A 16,932-nucleotide genomic window follows, 5' to 3' on the forward strand; every position below is an offset into this window, starting at 1 on the left:
TGGACAACGCTGCTTGAGACCAATCAGCATATAGACATATTTGCTTATTAAATATAAAACATTGACTATATAGATGGCTGATTGCGGAAAATGTACACCTCTCATCACAGTTTGCATGCTAGCTTGTCGCTAACAAAAGACAGACACGGAGAGACGGCATTTTCTAACATTTTCGCCCCTGTTCACGGGTCAAACGTGCCCTGTTGGATAATGCTGTTTACAAACAGCAAAGAAGCACTAAGAATTCAAGTGGGAAGCAGAAAGAGTTGTGGGAGGCCTGCAGAGAAGCCTATGGCACATTCTGTTGACCCATTTACTTTCAGGTAGGTGATTCCTTCCTTTTGTGCCAACTACCATAAAGCAGCTCCAGAGGCTCCGAGTTAGAATCCGTGCATTGGCCGGGAATCGAACCCGGGTCAACTGCTTGGAAGGCAGCTATGCTCACCTCTATACCACCAATGCCATGCTAGGCAATTCAACTCTGCTGAACAAAAGTTTAAGTATGTGCTCTTCTCATCAGCAGCCCATAGACAAGAGCCAAAGCGCAACTCTGTCATGGTTTCTGTAGTGTGGTGGTTATCACGTTTGCCTAACACTCATCACCGTAAGATCAGGTCCTCCAGGAAAAGCTGGAAAGCTACACCTTGGACAGAGCAGATTTCCATCTTTTGTGCTTTTTTAGCAAAGCAGTTAACATTTGCTTACAAAATGAAAGGGAGTCTCTGGTTTTCCACAGAAAGTGGAAGCCTGGCTCTTTCGTTGCTCAATAAGACTCTGTGCGTGACTGGAAAATTTTCCCTAAAGTACTGGTCGCCAAGTTCACCTATCAGCAAGAGGTCTACGCCCGAAAAAGGCTGGGAGCGGTTTCCCTTCCATTGAGCTTTTGTAGCAAGGCAGATAACAGCTGCTTGCAAAATCACGGGCAGTCTCTGCTTTTCCACTGAATGTGGAAGCCTGGCTCTTTCCTTCATCAAGAAGACAAGAGTACTGATGCGCTTGACACGAGGTTGCGACTTGTAATTCCCCACCTCCAAGCGGGAAAACGCAAAGCAAACGCACCCTCAACTTGAAATCGCCATTCGTCAACAGTGGGAAGTCTTCTCATCTACCAGTTCCTTCCCTGTTCATCGAGTGACGTCGAGTCGGCATGACGGATTCAGAACTCACAAAGTGGCACTTACCTCGGTGGTTATTTGCTTTCGATCAGGGTTGTCCAGTCTTCTCCAGAATGGGCCAGTGTGGTTGCAGGTTGTCATTCTAACCAAGCAGAAGCCACACTTTAGTCTATTGAAAGCCAAGATCAGCGGATCCAACAATTGGAATCAGGTGTGGCTCCTGCTAGATTGAAACGAAAAGCTGAAGATTGGACAACGCTGCTTGAGACCAATCAGCATATAGACATATTTGCTTATTAAATATAAAACATTGACTATATAGATGGCTGATTGCGGAAAATGTACACCTCTCATCACAGTTTGCATGCTAGCTTGTCGCTAACAAAAGACAGACACGGAGAGACGGCATTTTCTAACATTTTCGCCCCTGTTCACGGGTCAAACGTGCCCTGTTGGATAATGCTGTGTTTACAAACAGCAAAGAAGCACTAAGAATTCAAGTGGGAAGCAGAAAGAGTTGTGGGAGGCCTGCAGAGAAGCCTATGGCACATTCTGTTGACCCATTTACTTTCAGGTAGGTGTTTCCTTCCTTTTGTGCCAACTACCATAAAGTAGCTCCAGAAGCTGATAGTTACAATCCGTGCATTGGCCAGGAATCAAACGCAGGTCAACTGCTTGGAAGGCAGCTATGCTCACCTCTATACCACCAATGCCACGCTAGGCAATTCAACTCTGCTGAACAAAAGTTTAAGTATGTGCTCTTCTCATCAGCAGACCATAGGCAAGAGCCGAAGCGCAGCTCTGTCATGGTTTCTGTAGTGTGGTGGTTATCACGTTTGCCTAACACTCATCACCGTAAGAACAGGTCCTCCAGGAACAGCCGGAAAGCGACACCTTGGACAGAGCAGATTTCCTTCTTTTGTGCTTTTGTAGCAAAGCAGTTAACATTTGCTTACAAAATGAAAGGGAGTCTCTGGTTTTCCACAGAAAGTGGAAGCCTGGCTCTTTCGTTGCTCAATAAGACTCTGTGCGTGACTGGAAAATTTTCCCTAAAGTACTGGTCGCCAAGTTCACCTATCAGCAAGAGGTCTACGCCCGAAAAAGGCTGGGAGCGGTTTCCCTTCCATTGAGCTTTTGTAGCAAGGCAGATAACAGCTGCTTGCAAAATCACGGGCAGTCTCTGCTTTTCCACTGAATGTGGAAGCCTGGCTCTTTCCTTCATCAAGAAGACAAGAGTACTGATGCGCTTGACACGAGGTTGCGACATGTAATTCCCCACCTCCAAGCGGGAAAACGCAAAGCAAACGCACCCTCAACTTGAAATCGGCATTCGTCAACAGTGGGAAGTCTTCTCATCTACCAGTTCCTTCCCTGTTCATCGAGTGACGTCGAGTCGGCATGACGGATTCAGAACTCACAAAGTGGCACTTACCTCGGTGGTTATTTGCTTTCGATCAGGGTTGTCCAGTCTTCTCCAGAATGGGCCAGTGTGGTTGCAGGTTGTCATTCTAACCAAGCAGAAGCCACACTTTAGTCTATTGAAAGCCAAGATCAGCGGATCCAACAATTGGAATCAGGTGTGGCTCCTGCTAGATTGGAACGAAAAGCTGAAGATTGGACAACGCTGCTTGAGACCAATCAGCATATAGACATATTTGCTTATTAAATATAAAACATTGACTATATAGATGGCTGATTGCGGAAAATGTACACCTCTCATCACAGTTTGCATGCTAGCTTGTCGCTAACAAAAGACAGACACGGAGAGACGGCATTTTCTAACATTTTCGCCCCTGTTCACGGGTCAAACGTGCCCTGTTGGATAATGCTGTTTACAAACAGCAAAGAAGCACTAAGAATTCAAGTGGGAAGCAGAAAGAGTTGTGGGAGGCCTGCAGAGAAGCCTATGGCACATTCTGTTGACCCATTTACTTTCAGGTAGGTGATTCCTTCCTTTTGTGCCAACTACCATAAAGCAGCTCCAGAGGCTCCGAGTTAGAATCCGTGCATTGGCCGGGAATTGAACCCGGGTCAACTGCTTGGAAGGCAGCTATGCTCACCTCTATACCACCAATGCCATGCTAGGCAATTCAACTCTGCTGAACAAAAGTTTAAGTATGTGCTCTTCTCATCAGCAGCCCATAGACAAGAGCCAAAGCGCAACTCTGTCATGGTTTCTGTAGTGTGGTGGTTATCACGTTTGCCTAACACTCATCACCGTAAGATCAGGTCCTCCAGGAAAAGATGGAAAGCTACACCTTGGACAGAGCAGATTTCCATCTTTTGTGCTTTTTTAGCAAAGCAGTTAACATTTGCTTACAAAATGAAAGGGAGTCTCTGGTTTTCCACAGAAAGTGGAAGCCTGGCTCTTTCGTTGCTCAATAAGACTCTGTGCGTGACTGGAAAATTTTCCCTAAAGTACTGGTCGCCAAGTTCACCTATCAGCAAGAGGTCTACGCCCGAAAAAGGCTGGGAGCGGTTTCCCTTCCATTGAGCTTTTGTAGCAAGGCAGATAACAGCTGCTTGCAAAATCACGGGCAGTCTCTGCTTTTCCACTGAATGTGGAAGCCTGGCTCTTTCCTTCATCAAGAAGACAAGAGTACTGATGCGCTTGACACGAGGTTGCGACTTGTAATTCCCCACCTCCAAGCGGGAAAACGCAAAGCAAACGCACCCTCAACTTGAAATCGCCATTCGTCAACAGTGGGAAGTCTTCTCATCTACCAGTTCCTTCCCTGTTCATCGAGTGACGTCGAGTCGGCATGACGGATTCAGAACTCACAAAGTGGCACTTACCTCGGTGGTTATTTGCTTTCGATCAGGGTTGTCCAGTCTTCTCCAGAATGGGCCAGTGTGGTTGCAGGTTGTCATTCTAACCAAGCAGAAGCCACACTTTAGTCTATTGAAAGCCAAGATCAGCGGATCCAACAATTGGAATCAGGTGTGGCTCCTGCTAGATTGGAACGAAAAGCTGAAGATTGGACAACGCTGCTTGAGACCAATCAGCATATAGACATATTTGCTTATTAAATATAAAACATTGACTATATAGATGGCTGATTGCGGAAAATGTACACCTCTCATCACAGTTTGCATGCTAGCTTGTCGCTAACAAAAGACAGACACGGAGAGACGGCATTTTCTAACATTTTCGCCCCTGTTCACGGGTCAAACGTGCCCTGTTGGATAATGCTGTGTTTACAAACAGCAAAGAAGCACTAAGAATTCAAGTGGGAAGCAGAAAGAGTTGTGGGAGGCCTGCAGAGAAGCCTATGGCACATTCTGTTGACCCATTTACTTTCAGGTAGGTGTTTCCTTCCTTTTGTGCCAACTACCATAAAGTAGCTCCAGAAGCTGATAGTTACAATCCGTGCATTGGCCAGGAATCAAACGCAGGTCAACTACTTGGAAGGCAGCTATGCTCACCTCTAAACCACCAATGCCACGCTAGGCAATTCAACTCTGCTGAACAAAAGTTTAAGTATGTGCTCTTCTCATCAGCAGACCATAGGCAAGAGCCGAAGCGCAGCTCTGTCATGTTTTCTGTAGTGTGGTGGTTATCACGTTTGCCTAACACTCATCACCGTAAGAACAGGTCCTCCAGGAACAGCCGGAAAGCGACACCTTGGACAGAGCAGATTTCCTTCTTTTGTGCTTTTGTAGCAAAGCAGTTAACATTTGCTTACAAAATGAAAGGGAGTCTCTGGTTTTCCACAGAAAGTGGAAGCCTGGCTCTTTCGTTGCTCAATAAGACTCTGTGCGTGACTGGAAAATTTTCCCTAAAGTACTGGTCGCCAAGTTCACCTATCAGCAAGAGGTCTACGCCCGAAAAAGGCTGGGAGCGGTTTCCCTTCCATTGAGCTTTTGTAGCAAGGCAGATAACAGCTGCTTGCAAAATCACGGGCAGTCTCTGCTTTTCCACTGAATGTGGAAGCCTGGCTCTTTCCTTCATCAAGAAGACAAGAGTACTGATGCGCTTGACACGAGGTTGCGACTTGTAATTCCCCACCTCCAAGCGGGAAAACGCAAAGCAAACGCACCCTCAACTTGAAATCGCCATTCGTCAACAGTGGGAAGTCTTCTCATCTACCAGTTCCTTCCCTGTTCATCGAGTGACGTCGAGTCGGCATGACGGATTCAGAACTCACAAAGTGGCACTTACCTCGGTGGTTATTTGCTTTCGATCAGGGTTGTCCAGTCTTCTCCAGAATGGGCCAGTGTGGTTGCAGGTTGTCATTCTAACCAAGCAGAAGCCACACTTTAGTCTATTGAAAGCCAAGATCAGCGGATCCAACAATTGGAATCAGGTGTGGCTCCTGCTAGATTGGAACGAAAAGCTGAAGATTGGACAACGCTGCTTGAGACCAATCAGCATATAGACATATTTGCTTATTAAATATAAAACATTGACTATATAGATGGCTGATTGCGGAAAATGTACACCTCTCATCACAGTTTGCATGCTAGCTTGTCGCTAACAAAAGACAGACACGGAGAGACGGCATTTTCTAACATTTTCGCCCCTGTTCACGGGTCAAACGTGCCCTGTTGGATAATGCTGTGTTTACAAACAGCAAAGAAGCACTAAGAATTCAAGTGGGAAGCAGAAAGAGTTGTGGGAGGCCTGCAGAGAAGCCTATGGCACATTCTGTTGACCCATTTACTTTCAGGTAGGTGTTTCCTTCCTTTTGTGCCAACTACCATAAAGTAGCTCCAGAAGCTGATAGTTACAATCCGTGCATTGGCCAGGAATCAAACGCAGGTCAACTACTTGGAAGGCAGCTATGCTCACCTCTAAACCACCAATGCCACGCTAGGCAATTCAACTCTGCTGAACAAAAGTTTAAGTATGTGCTCTTCTCATCAGCAGACCATAGGCAAGAGCCGAAGCGCAGCTCTGTCATGGTTTCTGTAGTGTGGTGGTTATCACGTTTGCCTAACACTCATCACCGTAAGAACAGGTCCTCCAGGAACAGCCGGAAAGCGACACCTTGGACAGAGCAGATTTCCTTCTTTTGTGCTTTTGTAGCAAAGCAGTTAACATTTGCTTACAAAATGAAAGGGAGTCTCTGGTTTTCCACAGAAAGTGGAAGCCTGGCTCTTTCGTTGCTCAATAAGACTCTGTGCGTGACTGGAAAATTTTCCCTAAAGTACTGGTCGCCAAGTTCACCTATCAGCAAGAGGTCTACGCCCGAAAAAGGCTGGGAGCGGTTTCCCTTCCATTGAGCTTTTGTAGCAAGGCAGATAACAGCTGCTTGCAAAATCACGGGCAGTCTCTGCTTTTCCACTGAATGTGGAAGCCTGGCTCTTTCCTTCATCAAGAAGACAAGAGTACTGATGCGCTTGACACGAGGTTGCGACATGTAATTCCCCACCTCCAAGCGGGAAAACGCAAAGCAAACGCACCCTCAACTTGAAATCGCCATTCGTCAACAGTGGGAAGTCTTCTCATCTACCAGTTCCTTCCCTGTTCATCGAGTGACGTCGAGTCGGCATGACGGATTCAGAACTCACAAAGTGGCACTTACCTCGGTGGTTATTTGCTTTCGATCAGGGTTGTCCAGTCTTCTCCAGAATGGGCCAGTGTGGTTGCAGGTTGTCATTCTAACCAAGCAGAAGCCACACTTTAGTCTATTGAAAGCCAAGATCAGCGGATCCAACAATTGGAATCAGGTGTGGCTCCTGCTAGATTGGAACGAAAAGCTGAAGATTGGACAACGCTGCTTGAGACCAATCAGCATATAGACATATTTGCTTATTAAATATAAAACATTGACTATATAGATGGCTGATTGCGGAAAATGTACACCTCTCATCACAGTTTGCATGCTAGCTTGTCGCTGACAAAAGACAGACAAGGAGAGACGGCATTTTCTAACATTTTCGCCCCTGTTCACGGGTCAAACGTGCCCTGTTGGATAATGCTGTGTTTACAAACAGCAAAGAAGCACTAAGAATTCAAGTGGGAAGCAGAAAGAGTTGTGGGAGGCCTGCAGAGAAGCCTATGGCACATTCTGTTGACCCATTTACTTTCAGGTAGGTGTTTCCTTCCTTTTGTGCCAACTACCATAAAGTAGCTCCAGAAGCTGATAGTTACAATCCGTGCATTGGCCAGGAATCAAACGCAGGTCAACTACTTGGAAGGCAGCTATGCTCACCTCTAAACCACCAATGCCACGCTAGGCAATTCAACTCTGCTGAACAAAAGTTTAAGTATGTGCTCTTCTCATCAGCAGACCATAGGCAAGAGCCGAAGCGCAGCTCTGTCATGGTTTCTGTAGTGTGGTGGTTATCACGTTTGCCTAACACTCATCACCGTAAGAACAGGTCCTCCAGGAACAGCCGGAAAGCGACACCTTGGACAGAGCAGATTTCCTTCTTTTGTGCTTTTGTAGCAAAGCAGTTAACATTTGCTTACAAAATGAAAGGGAGTCTCTGGTTTTCCACAGAAAGTGGAAGCCTGGCTCTTTCGTTGCTCAATAAGACTCTGTGCGTGACTGGAAAATTTTCCCTAAAGTACTGGTCGCCAAGTTCACCTATCAGCAAGAGGTCTACGCCCGAAAAAGGCTGGGAGCGGTTTCCCTTCCATTGAGCTTTTGTAGCAAGGCAGATAACAGCTGCTTGCAAAATCACGGGCAGTCTCTGCTTTTCCACTGAATGTGGAAGCCTGGCTCTTTCCTTCATCAAGAAGACAAGAGTACTGATGCGCTTGACACGAGGTTGCGACATGTAATTCCCCACCTCCAAGCGGGAAAACGCAAAGCAAACGCACCCTCAACTTGAAATCGCCATTCGTCAACAGTGGGAAGTCTTCTCATCTACCAGTTCCTTCCCTGTTCATCGAGTGACGTCGAGTCGGCATGACGGATTCAGAACTCACAAAGTGGCACTTACCTCGGTGGTTATTTGCTTTCGATCAGGGTTGTCCAGTCTTCTCCAGAATGGGCCAGTGTGGTTGCAGGTTGTCATTCTAACCAAGCAGAAGCCACACTTTAGTCTATTGAAAGCCAAGATCAGCGGATCCAACAATTGGAATCAGGTGTGGCTCCTGCTAGATTGGAACGAAAAGCTGAAGATTGGACAACGCTGCTTGAGACCAATCAGCATATAGACATATTTGCTTATTAAATATAAAACATTGACTATATAGATGGCTGATTGCGGAAAATGTACACCTCTCATCACAGTTTGCATGCTAGCTTGTCGCTAACAAAAGACAGACACGGAGAGACGGCATTTTCTAACATTTTCGCCCCTGTTCACGGGTCAAACGTGCCCTGTTGGATAATGCTGTGTTTACAAACAGCAAAGAAGCACTAAGAATTCAAGTGGGAAGCAGAAAGAGTTGTGGGAGGCCTGCAGAGAAGCCTATGGCACATTCTGTTGACCCATTTACTTTCAGGTAGGTGTTTCCTTCCTTTTGTGCCAACTACCATAAAGTAGCTCCAGAAGCTGATAGTTACAATCCGTGCATTGGCCAGGAATCAAACGCAGGTCAACTACTTGGAAGGCAGCTATGCTCACCTCTAAACCACCAATGCCACGCTAGGCAATTCAACTCTGCTGAACAAAAGTTTAAGTATGTGCTCTTCTCATCAGCAGACCATAGGCAAGAGCCGAAGCGCAGCTCTGTCATGGTTTCTGTAGTGTGGTGGTTATCACGTTTGCCTAACACTCATCACCGTAAGAACAGGTCCTCCAGGAACAGCCGGAAAGCGACACCTTGGACAGAGCAGATTTCCTTCTTTTGTGCTTTTGTAGCAAAGCAGTTAACATTTGCTTACAAAATGAAAGGGAGTCTCTGGTTTTCCACAGAAAGTGGAAGCCTGGCTCTTTCGTTGCTCAATAAGACTCTGTGCGTGACTGGAAAATTTTCCCTAAAGTACTGGTCGCCAAGTTCACCTATCAGCAAGAGGTCTACGCCCGAAAAAGGCTGGGAGCGGTTTCCCTTCCATTGAGCTTTTGTAGCAAGGCAGATAACAGCTGCTTGCAAAATCACGGGCAGTCTCTGCTTTTCCACTGAATGTGGAAGCCTGGCTCTTTCCTTCATCAAGAAGACAAGAGTACTGATGCGCTTGACACGAGGTTGCGACATGTAATTCCCCACCTCCAAGCGGGAAAACGCAAAGCAAACGCACCCTCAACTTGAAATCGCCATTCGTCAACAGTGGGAAGTCTTCTCATCTACCAGTTCCTTCCCTGTTCATCGAGTGACGTCGAGTCGGCATGACGGATTCAGAACTCACAAAGTGGCACTTACCTCGGTGGTTATTTGCTTTCGATCAGGGTTGTCCAGTCTTCTCCAGAATGGGCCAGTGTGGTTGCAGGTTGTCATTCTAACCAAGCAGAAGCCACACTTTAGTCTATTGAAAGCCAAGATCAGCGGATCCAACAATTGGAATCAGGTGTGGCTCCTGCTAGATTGGAACGAAAAGCTGAAGATTGGACAACGCTGCTTGAGACCAATCAGCATATAGACATATTTGCTTATTAAATATAAAACATTGACTATATAGATGGCTGATTGCGGAAAATGTACACCTCTCATCACAGTTTGCATGCTAGCTTGTCGCTAACAAAAGACAGACACGGAGAGACGGCATTTTCTAACATTTTCGCCCCTGTTCACGGGTCAAACGTGCCCTGTTGGATAATGCTGTTTACAAACAGCAAAGAAGCACTAAGAATTCAAGTGGGAAGCAGAAAGAGTTGTGGGAGGCCTGCAGAGAAGCCTATGGCACATTCTGTTGACCCATTTACTTTCAGGTAGGTGATTCCTTCCTTTTGTGCCAACTACCATAAAGCAGCTCCAGAGGCTCCGAGTTAGAATCCGTGCATTGGCCGGGAATCGAACCCGGGTCAACTGCTTGGAAGGCAGCTATGCTCACCTCTATACCACCAATGCCATGCTAGGCAATTCAACTCTGCTGAACAAAAGTTTAAGTATGTGCTCTTCTCATCAGCAGCCCATAGACAAGAGCCAAAGCGCAACTCTGTCATGGTTTCTGTAGTGTGGTGGTTATCACGTTTGCCTAACACTCATCACCGTAAGATCAGGTCCTCCAGGAAAAGCTGGAAAGCTACACCTTGGACAGAGCAGATTTCCATCTTTTGTGCTTTTTTAGCAAAGCAGTTAACATTTGCTTACAAAATGAAAGGGAGTCTCTGGTTTTCCACAGAAAGTGGAAGCCTGGCTCTTTCGTTGCTCAATAAGACTCTGTGCGTGACTGGAAAATTTTCCCTAAAGTACTGGTCGCCAAGTTCACCTATCAGCAAGAGGTCTACGCCCGAAAAAGGCTGGGAGCGGTTTCCCTTCCATTGAGCTTTTGTAGCAAGGCAGATAACAGCTGCTTGCAAAATCACGGGCAGTCTCTGCTTTTCCACTGAATGTGGAAGCCTGGCTCTTTCCTTCATCAAGAAGACAAGAGTACTGATGCGCTTGACACGAGGTTGCGACTTGTAATTCCCCACCTCCAAGCGGGAAAACGCAAAGCAAACGCACCCTCAACTTGAAATCGCCATTCGTCAACAGTGGGAAGTCTTCTCATCTACCAGTTCCTTCCCTGTTCATCGAGTGACGTCGAGTCGGCATGACGGATTCAGAACTCACAAAGTGGCACTTACCTCGGTGGTTATTTGCTTTCGATCAGGGTTGTCCAGTCTTCTCCAGAATGGGCCAGTGTGGTTGCAGGTTGTCATTCTAACCAAGCAGAAGCCACACTTTAGTCTATTGAAAGCCAAGATCAGCGGATCCAACAATTGGAATCAGGTGTGGCTCCTGCTAGATTGGAACGAAAAGCTGAAGATTGGACAACGCTGCTTGAGACCAATCAGCATATAGACATATTTGCTTATTAAATATAAAACATTGACTATATAGATGGCTGACTGCGGAAAATGTACACCTCTCATCACAGTTTGCATGCTAGCTTGTCGCTAACAAAAGACAGACACGGAGAGACGGCATTTTCTAACATTTTCGCCCCTGTTCACGGGTCAAACGTGCCCTGTTGGATAATGCTGTGTTTACAAACAGCAAAGAAGCACTAAGAATTCAAGTGGGAAGCAGAAAGAGTTGTGGGAGGCCTGCAGAGAAGCCTATGGCACATTCTGTTGACCCATTTACTTTCAGGTAGGTGTTTCCTTCCTTTTGTGCCAACTACCATAAAGTAGCTCCAGAAGCTGATAGTTACAATCCGTGCATTGGCCAGGAATCAAACGCAGGTCAACTACTTGGAAGGCAGCTATGCTCACCTCTAAACCACCAATGCCACGCTAGGCAATTCAACTCTGCTGAACAAAAGTTTAAGTATGTGCTCTTCTCATCAGCAGACCATAGGCAAGAGCCGAAGCGCAGCTCTGTCATGGTTTCTGTAGTGTGGTGGTTATCACGTTTGCCTAACACTCATCACCGTAAGAACAGGTCCTCCAGGAACAGCCGGAAAGCGACACCTTGGACAGAGCAGATTTCCTTCTTTTGTGCTTTTGTAGCAAAGCAGTTAACATTTGCTTACAAAATGAAAGGGAGTCTCTGGTTTTCCACAGAAAGTGGAAGCCTGGCTCTTTCGTTGCTCAATAAGACTCTGTGCGTGACTGGAAAATTTTCCCTAAAGTACTGGTCGCCAAGTTCACCTATCAGCAAGAGGTCTACGCCCGAAAAAGGCTGGGAGCGGTTTCCCTTCCATTGAGCTTTTGTAGCAAGGCAGATAACAGCTGCTTGCAAAATCACGGGCAGTCTCTGCTTTTCCACTGAATGTGGAAGCCTGGCTCTTTCCTTCATCAAGAAGACAAGAGTACTGATGCGCTTGACACGAGGTTGCGACATGTAATTCCCCACCTCCAAGCGGGAAAACGCAAAGCAAACGCACCCTCAACTTGAAATCGCCATTCGTCAACAGTGGGAAGTCTTCTCATCTACCAGTTCCTTCCCTGTTCATCGAGTGACGTCGAGTCGGCATGACGGATTCAGAACTCACAAAGTGGCACTTACCTCGGTGGTTATTTGCTTTCGATCAGGGTTGTCCAGTCTTCTCCAGAATGGGCCAGTGTGGTTGCAGGTTGTCATTCTAACCAAGCAGAAGCCACACTTTAGTCTATTGAAAGCCAAGATCAGCGGATCCAACAATTGGAATCAGGTGTGGCTCCTGCTAGATTGGAACGAAAAGCTGAAGATTGGACAACGCTGCTTGAGACCAATCAGCATATAGACATATTTGCTTATTAAATATAAAACATTGACTATATAGATGGCTGATTGCGGAAAATGTACACCTCTCATCACAGTTTGCATGCTAGCTTGTCGCTAACAAAAGACAGACACGGAGAGACGGCATTTTCTAACATTTTCGCCCCTGTTCACGGGTCAAACGTGCCCTGTTGGATAATGCTGTGTTTACAAACAGCAAAGAAGCACTAAGAATTCAAGTGGGAAGCAGAAAGAGTTGTGGGAGGCCTGCAGAGAAGCCTATGGCACATTCTGTTGACCCATTTACTTTCAGGTAGGTGTTTCCTTCCTTTTGTGCCAACTACCATAAAGTAGCTCCAGAAGCTGATAGTTACAATCCGTGCATTGGCCAGGAATCAAAGGCAGGTCAACTGCTTGGAAGGCAGCTATGCTCACCTCTATACCACCAATGCCACGCTAGGCAATTCAACTCTGCTGAACAAAAGTTTAAGTATGTGCTCTTCTCATCAGCAGACCATAGGCAAGAGCCGAAGCGTAGCTCTGTCATGGTTTCTGTAGTGTGGTGGTTATCACGTTTGCCTAACACTCATCACCGTAAGATCAGGTCCTCCAGGAACAGCCGGAAAGTGACACCTTGGACAGAGCAGATTTCCTTCTTTTGTGCTTTTGTAGCAAAGCAGTTAACATTTGCTTACAAAAAGAAAGGGAGTCTCTGGTTTTCCACAGAAAGTGGAAGCCTGGCTCTTTCGTTGCTCAATAAGACTCTGTGCGTGACTGGAAAATTTTCCCTAAAGTACTGGTCGCCAAGTTCACCTATCAGCAAGAGGTCTACGCCCGAAAAAGGCTGGGAGCGGTTTCCCTTCCATTGAGCTTTTGTAGCAAGGCAGATAACAGCTGCTTGCAAAATCACGGGCAGTCTCTGCTTTTCCACTGAATGTGGAAGCCTGGCTCTTTCCTTCATCAAGAATACAAGAGTACTGATGCGCTTGACACGAGGTTGCGACTTGTAATTCCCCACCTCCAAGCGGGAAAACGCAAAGCAAACGCACCCTCAACTTGAAATCGCCATTCGTCAACAGTGGGAAGTCTTCTCATCTACCAGTTCCTTCCCTGTTCATCGAGTGACGTCGAGTCGGCATGACGGATTCAGAACTCACAAAGTGGCACTTACCTCGGTGGTTATTTGCTTTCGATCAGGGTTGTCCAGTCTTCTCCAGAATGGGCCAGTGTGGTTGCAGGTTGTCATTCTAACCAAGCAGAAGCCACACTTTAGTCTATTGAAAGCCAAGATCAGCGGATCCAACAATTGGAATCAGGTGTGGCTCCTGCTAGATTGGAACGAAAAGCTGAAGATTGGACAACGCTGCTTGAGACCAATCAGCATATAGACATATTTGCTTATTAAATATAAAACATTGACTATATAGATGGCTGACTGCGGAAAATGTACACCTCTCATCACAGTTTGCATGCTAGCTTGTCGCTAACAAAAGACAGTCACGGAGAGACGGCATTTTCTAACATTTTCGCCCCTGTTCACGGGTCAAACGTGCCCTGTTGGATAATGCTGTGTTTACAAACAGCAAAGAAGCACTAAGAATTCAAGTGGGAAGCAGAAAGAGTTGTGGGAGGCCTGCAGAGAAGCCTATGGCACATTCTGTTGACCCATTTACTTTCAGGTAGGTGTTTCCTTCCTTTTGTGCCAACTACCATAAAGTAGCTCCAGAAGCTCCTAGTTACAATCCGTGCATTGGCCAGGAATCAAACGCAGGTCAACTGCTTGGAAGGCAGCTATGCTCACCTCTATACCACCAATGCCACCCTAGGCAGTTCAACTCTGCTGAACAAAAGTTTAAGTATGTGCTCTTCTCATCAGCAGCCCATAGACAAGAGCCAAAGCGCAACTCTGTCATGGTTTCTGTAGTGTGGTGGTTATCACGTTTGCCTGACACTCATCACCGTAAGATCAGGTCCTCCAGGAAAAGCTGGAAAGCTACACCTTGGACAGAGCAGATTTCCATCTTTTGTGCTTTTTTAGCAAAGCAGTTAACATTTGCTTACAAAATGAAAGGGAGTCTCTGGTTTTCAACAGAAAGTGGAAGCCTGGCTCTTTCGTTGCTCAATAAGACTCTGTGCGTGACTGGAAAATTTTCCCTAAAGTACTGGTCGCCAAGTTCACCTATCAGCAAGAGGTCTACGCCCGAAAAAGGCTGGGAGCGGTTTCCCTTCCATTGAGCTTTTGTAGCAAGGCAGATAACAGCTGCTTGCAAAATCACGGGCAGTCTCTGCTTTTCCACTGAATGTGGAAGCCTGGCTCTTTCCTTCATCAAGAAGACAAGAGTACTGATGCGCTTGACACGAGGTTGCGACATGTAATTCCCCACCTCCAAGCGGGAAAACGCAAAGCAAACGCACCCTCAACTTGAAATCGCCATTCGTCAACAGTGGGAAGTCTTCTCATCTACCAGTTCCTTCCCTGTTCATCGAGTGACGTCGAGTCGGCATGACGGATTCAGAACTCACAAAGTGGCACTTACCTCGGTGGTTATTTGCTTTCGATCAGGGTTGTCCAGTCTTCTCCAGAATGGGCCAGTGTGGTTGCAGGTTGTCATTCTAACCAAGCAGAAGCCACACTTTAGTCTATTGAAAGCCAAGATCAGCGGATCCAACAATTGGAATCAGGTGTGGCTCCTGCTAGATTGGAACGAAAAGCTGAAGATTGGACAACGCTGCTTGAGACCAATCAGCATATAGACATATTTGCTTATTAAATATAAAACATTGACTATATAGATGGCTGATTGCGGAAAATGTACACCTCTCATCACAGTTTGCATGCTAGCTTGTCGCTAACAAAAGACAGACACGGAGAGACGGCATTTTCTAACATTTTCGCCCCTGTTCACGGGTCAAACGTGCCCTGTTGGATAATGCTGTGTTTACAAACAGCAAAGAAGCACTAAGAATTCAAGTGGGAAGCAGAAAGAGTTGTGGGAGGCCTGCAGAGAAGCCTACGGCACATTCTGTTGACCCATTTACTTTCAGGTAGGTGTTTCCTTCCTTTTGTGCCAACTACCATAAAGTAGCTCCAGAAGCTGATAGTTACAATCCGTGCATTGGCCAGGAATCAAACACAGGTCAAATGCTTGGAAGGCAGCTATGCTCACCTCTATACCACCAATGCCACGCTAGGCAATTCAACTCTGCTGAACAAAAGTTTAAGTATGTGCTCTTCTCATCAGCAGACCATAGGCAAGAGCCGAAGCGTAGCTCTGTCATGGTTTCTGTAGTGTGGTGGTTATCACGTTTGCCTAACACTCATCACCGTAAGATCAGGTCCTCCAGGAACAGCCGGAAAGTGACACCTTGGACAGAGCAGATTTCCTTCTTTTGTGCTTTTGTAGCAAAGCAGTTAACATTTGCTTACAAAATGAAAGGGAGTCTCTGGTTTTCCACAGAAAGTGGAAGCCTGGCTCTTTCGTTGCTCAATAAGACTCTGTGCGTGACTGGAAAATTTTCCCTAAAGTACTGGTCGCCAAGTTCACCTATCAGCAAGAGGTCTACGCCCGAAAAAGGCTGGGAGCGGTTTCCCTTCCATTGAGCTTTTGTAGCAAGGCAGATAACAGCTGCTTGCAAAATCACGGGCAGTCTCTGCTTTTCCACTGAATGTGGAAGCCTGGCTCTTTCCTTCATCAAGAAGACAAGAGTACTGATGCGCTTGACACGAGGTTGCGACTTGTAATTCCCCACCTCCAAGCGGGAAAACGCAAAGCAAACGCACCCTCAACTTGAAATCGCCATTCGTCAACAGTGGGAAGTCTTCTCATCTACCAGTTCCTTCCCTGTTCATCGAGTGACGTCGAGTCGGCATGACGGATTCAGAACTCACAAAGTGGCACTTACCTCGGTGGTTATTTGCTTTCGATCAGGGTTGTCCAGTCTTCTCCAGAATGGGCCAGTGTGGTTGCAGGTTGTCATTCTAACCAAGCAGAAGCCACACTTTAGTCTATTGAAAGCCAAGATCAGCGGATCCAACAATTGGAATCAGGTGTGGCTCCTGCTAGATTGGAACGAAAAGCTGAAGATTGGACAACGCTGCTTGAGACCAATCAGCATATAGACATATTTGCTTATTAAATATAAAACATTGACTATATAGATGGCTGATTGCGGAAAATGTACACCTCTCATCACAGTTTGCATGCTAGCTTGTCGCTAACAAAAGACAGACACGGAGAGACGGCATTTTCTAACATTTTCGCCCCTGTTCACGGGTCAAACGTGCCCTGTTGGATAATGCTGTGTTTACAAACAGCAAAGAAGCACTAAGAATTCAAGTGGGAAGCAGAAAGAGTTGTGGGAGGCCTGCAGAGAAGCCTATGGCACATTCTGTTGACCCATTTACTTTCAGGTAGGTGTTTCCTTCCTTTTGTGCCAACTACCATAAAGTAGCTCCAGAAGCTGATAGTTACAATCCGTGCATTGGCCAGGAATCAAACGCAGGTCAACTACTTGGAAGGCAGCTATGCTCACCTCTAAACCACCAATGCCACGCTAGGCAATTCAACTCTGCTGAACAAAAGTTTAAGTATGTGCTCTTCTCATCAGCAGACCATAGGCAAGAGCCGAAGC

General features: G+C 46.4%; 3 non-coding genes across 3 annotated transcripts; all 3 read right to left on the minus strand.

Annotated features, from left to right (window-relative positions):
• Window positions 1-390: 390 nt before the first annotated feature.
• Window positions 391-462, minus strand: trnag-ucc (transfer RNA glycine (anticodon UCC)). Its single transcript has one exon. It is a non-coding gene; the product is annotated as a tRNA-Gly (tRNA).
• Window positions 463-3,120: 2,658 nt separating this feature from the next.
• Window positions 3,121-3,192, minus strand: trnag-ucc (transfer RNA glycine (anticodon UCC)). The gene has a single exon. It is a non-coding gene; the product is annotated as a tRNA-Gly (tRNA).
• A 6,756-nt stretch (window positions 3,193-9,948) lies between these two features.
• trnag-ucc (transfer RNA glycine (anticodon UCC)) lies at window positions 9,949-10,020 on the minus strand. Its single transcript has one exon. It is a non-coding gene; the product is annotated as a tRNA-Gly (tRNA).
• Between the last annotated feature and the right edge of the window lie 6,912 nt (window positions 10,021-16,932).

Source organism: Ictalurus punctatus, unplaced genomic scaffold, assembly GCF_001660625.3.
Source record: "Ictalurus punctatus breed USDA103 unplaced genomic scaffold, Coco_2.0 tig00163699, whole genome shotgun sequence".
Taxonomy (NCBI): domain Eukaryota; kingdom Metazoa; phylum Chordata; class Actinopteri; order Siluriformes; family Ictaluridae; genus Ictalurus; species Ictalurus punctatus.